The sequence below is a fragment of the Populus euphratica genome, unplaced genomic scaffold (genome assembly GCF_000495115.2).
Source record: "Populus euphratica unplaced genomic scaffold, PopEup_1.0 scaffold5594.1, whole genome shotgun sequence".
Classification (NCBI taxonomy): domain Eukaryota; kingdom Viridiplantae; phylum Streptophyta; class Magnoliopsida; order Malpighiales; family Salicaceae; genus Populus; species Populus euphratica.
This window is the reverse complement of record NW_011505211.1, coordinates 1-3,979: the sequence shown is the minus strand read 5'-3', so window position 1 is coordinate 3,979 and position 3,979 is coordinate 1. Positions and strand designations below refer to the sequence as shown.

Sequence of the window (3,979 nt, the reverse complement as noted above, 5' to 3'; positions counted from 1 at the left end):
TATCATTTCGTTATTTTTTTCTGGTTTATAATTTGTTAATAAATTCTTTTTATTGGATGAAATTAATTTTTTATTATAACTTATAATTTTTTATATTTAATTAGTAGTACACGGCTACTGTATTAATATTAAAACTTGTATTAAAATAATTAATTTATATTATAGAATTAATTAATATTTTCTTGCTGGGGAGAAATTGGTTTAGTTTAATTAATGAAAACGTTTATATGTAAATTAAGATTTGTATAGATATGGAAACCTGAAAGAAAACTTACCTCTAAACCTGTCGTGAATTCAAAAACCAGGTTATTGACACGCACCTGCTTCAAATCTCTCTGGCATGAATTTGCCTGGATCCCACCCAATGATCTGGGTCCCTCTGAATGGTCCATGCATTGATCAGTATCATAGACAGTGCCCCGTGGCACATCAAAACCACCAACGGTACAGTGTTCAGAAGTTTCGTGTGTTAGTTTGCCGGCCAAACTACATTCTCAGAAATTTTAATTTAAAAAAAATTTATTATTTTTTAGTATTTTAAAGCGGAACTGGTGGATATAATCTAAGTGACTCGTCGTTTATGTTCTGTAGGTCCCTTAGCTTTGGTAGATCAGTTTCATCCGAAAAGCGATCCTGTCCAACATCAGTGTCCGTCTCAGCCAAAGGCGCTTTCGTTACTCCTTGTTTGTTTGATATTGTAGTTGAAACTGTATTTTATTATGATTATAATTTATAGTTGTTTAGTTAAATATTTGAATGCAGATTTTAGAGATGTATCTCCCTAAAAATTGAGGTCATATCGTCTGTTTTGTTAAAGTAAAAAATTGTTGTTTTTTATTATTTATTATTGTTGTTATATGTATATAGAATAAATTAATTTATTTTATCCTGTTTATTTATTGAAATACAAAATGAATTAATTCATTTAGCATCATTCGTATAAATAATACCAAATAATACCAGGTGAATTAATTCAAGAGTCACTATTCACTTCACTGTTTATTAATGTTCTGGCAAAAGAAAATTTAATTTTTTTAATTATATTTTTCTTGAAAAATTAGTATTTAATACTATTCAATGACACTATATAAATTAGAAAAAGATTGCATGATGACGTAACGTTTGCAGAATTTGATTGCAATTCCAATGATATTTTAACTGATTTTTTTGCACGCTCAAAAAACCATAAAAACTATAATCCTTATCGGATGAATTTCATACATGATGAAATTATAGATAAGTTAATGAAATAATAAAAAATATTTGATATAAAATATTATTTATTTAATGATGTAATAATGGTAGTTAAATCTATAGTATTTAAATTAAAACCATCAATATTAATATATATCCTTTTTAGTTAGTTTATAACCTTAATTTGAAAAACATGTTTAATCAAATATATTAAACTAATTTTTATTCCACCTGAATTTCAAATATAGTTTTAACTAAATATATATAAATATCAAACTAATCTTAATCAAAAATATTTTTTATAAAATATTTTTTTTATATCATAACTATAAAAACTATTACAGTATTAAATACACTTAAAGTTTCACTTCCAACAATTAAGTTGTGGATCCATTTTTAAAAAATGAGGTACGTGACATTGCTGGTAATAAAAATAATTTTGGTTTTTCTTTTTTCTTTCTTTCCATGTTTTTTTAGAGATATTAAAGATCTCTTGATATAAACAACTTTATAAGTCTCTAGAAATTACGAGGTTTATAAAACTTGAATTGATGATTATAAAGAATAAAATCAAGGTATAACCACCCTTTAAAGTTGATTTTAAATGTATTTTAATTGTTTTTTAAAGTGTTTTTTTATTAAAAAAATATATAAAAATAATATTTTTTATTTTAAAATTTTCATTTTTAATATTAATATATTAAAACATAAAAAACAATTATAAATTATAAATAAATAAATTTCCACAAGCCTATTCCCAAACTAGGTCAAAGGTGATAGTAATTGATTTGTACCCGTAGATTTATTAATATTAATTCTAGAGAAGGCATCTTATGACGGGCATCTTAAATAAATAAAACGTATAATGCAGCCAAATTGGGCAGCCTTAGTTTTACATCAATGTGTTGAGCATGGAAAAAGTCAGAAAAAAATTGCAACTTTTGAAATTAAGATGAGATAAGATAATTTAAGTGAAATGATTTTCACCTGTCTGTAGTTAGATGACAAAGCTTAAAAAAAAATATGAAAATTTTAAATACTAGACAAAATAATTATAATTTAGATTCAATCACTATCTCACTAGGAGGTTCTGCTGCATGGTGTATCCCTTAAAAAGTGAGCTCGCTAGAACAAAATCAGGCGAGAAATGCCCTCAGATTAGGAGTGGAATTTTTTTTTTATATATTTTTTCATAATTTAATTATTTTTCTTTTAAGGGATGAGTTTTTTGCTATATAGAGGTGGATGACCTTTTCTTTAAGGTTTTTTTAAAAAAAATAATTCTATTTTTTTGCTATATATTGTATCAATTAGACAGAGAGGAGGATTGCCAGGTTCAACCAGAGAGTTACTTCGATTTTTCCCTGTAGCGGATCATATGATTCCTTCTCGATTTCTCTATTTGAAGATTGGACACGGTAGAAAGAAAGCTAGTGATCTAGGATAATATGTTAATGGGGGTAACGGGTAAGCATATTAACTTTTATCCTGGTTTTTTTTTTTTTTTTGTCCTATACCATGGTTAGTTTAAACAGGTCCATCCAGGACCAATCAACTTGGCTTCTATATCAAGTAGAAGAAAAATGGAAAAAACTTAGATAATTGGTCAAAGACTTAGATTCCTCATGTAACTTAGTTGATTTAAACCTAATCCAATCAAGATCTACTCATCAACTTGCTGGTTTTTTCAATGAAATTTTTTATTAAAACAGTGTAGTTCTGAAATTTTAAAATTAAAAATAAAAATCAACCCTTGAATCATGGATATCTTTTCTGAAACTATGAAAGAAAAATCAACATGATGATGTATCTAAACATTATTTATTTCAAAGGCAACAGCACGTTTTCCTTACAGTTCAATCACACAAATCAAGCAATAATTTACATATTAATCATTCCAGAATGAGCATGAAGATTGAAGCGGTCCAACCATAGAAAAAAGCTACATGGAAGGACTCGAAGCCCGATCATACCTTCGCACTAGAGCTGGGAGAAGAGGTTAGCCATGGAATGATATGGTTTACAAAAAGCCTCCAAAGGCTTAGCCCTAACCATAGAAATTGCTGCTGCTACTGTCATATCAACCATCTCCGGTCCAGTCCTTTCCCACTCAAAGCACTGAAAAAGTGCAGCCATTGCCAACATGATTGCGCGCATACCCATGTTAGATCCTGGGCAAGCCCTCCTTCCCATACCAAATGGAATAAACTTGATGCCCTCCTTTTCCTCCTCGGTCGCTTCAAATCTCTCGGGCTTGAACCTGTCAGGTTGTTCCCACATCTTGGGATCCCTATGCATGGCGAAAGCATTCACCAGCCCTGTAGGATTGTGCCTTTTGGAACCTTGTATCCTGCCACGGTACAGTCTTCAGATGGACAACGTGGGAGTAAGAGTGGCACAACAGGATACAACCGAAGCGTCTCATTGATGACGCAACGGAGATATTTTAGCTTGGGAAGATCCAACTCCTCTACGAAGCGCGTATGCCCAACTTGACTATCAATCTCTTCTCTTACCTTCTGCAATATCTCTGGATGATTCAGCAGAAGTGACATTGCCCATTCCATGGTAACAGCTACTGTATCTGTCCCTGCAGAAAACATTGCCTGTAGAACAAGAAGAAATTCAAGTCAGCCAAGGAAAAATGCTGGTAAATACTTTTGTTCAATTCTGAACAGAAGCATTAGTAACATACACATCCATTTACACTGCAGGATACCCCATAATAATTGAATAAAAAATGTGAACAAATCTATCAATTCATCGTCCTTGTCCATATTTTAAG

General features: G+C 30.3%; 1 long non-coding RNA gene across 1 annotated transcript; it reads right to left on the bottom strand.

Moving 5' to 3' along the window:
* Positions 1-3,542: 3,542 nt before the first annotated feature.
* LOC105120193 (uncharacterized) lies at positions 3,543-3,973 on the bottom strand. The gene is made up of 2 exons (XR_841267.1): positions 3,890-3,973; positions 3,543-3,800 (listed from the first exon to the last, which is right to left on the bottom strand). It is a non-coding gene; the product is annotated as an uncharacterized LOC105120193 (long non-coding RNA).
* Between the last annotated feature and the right edge of the window lie 6 nt (positions 3,974-3,979).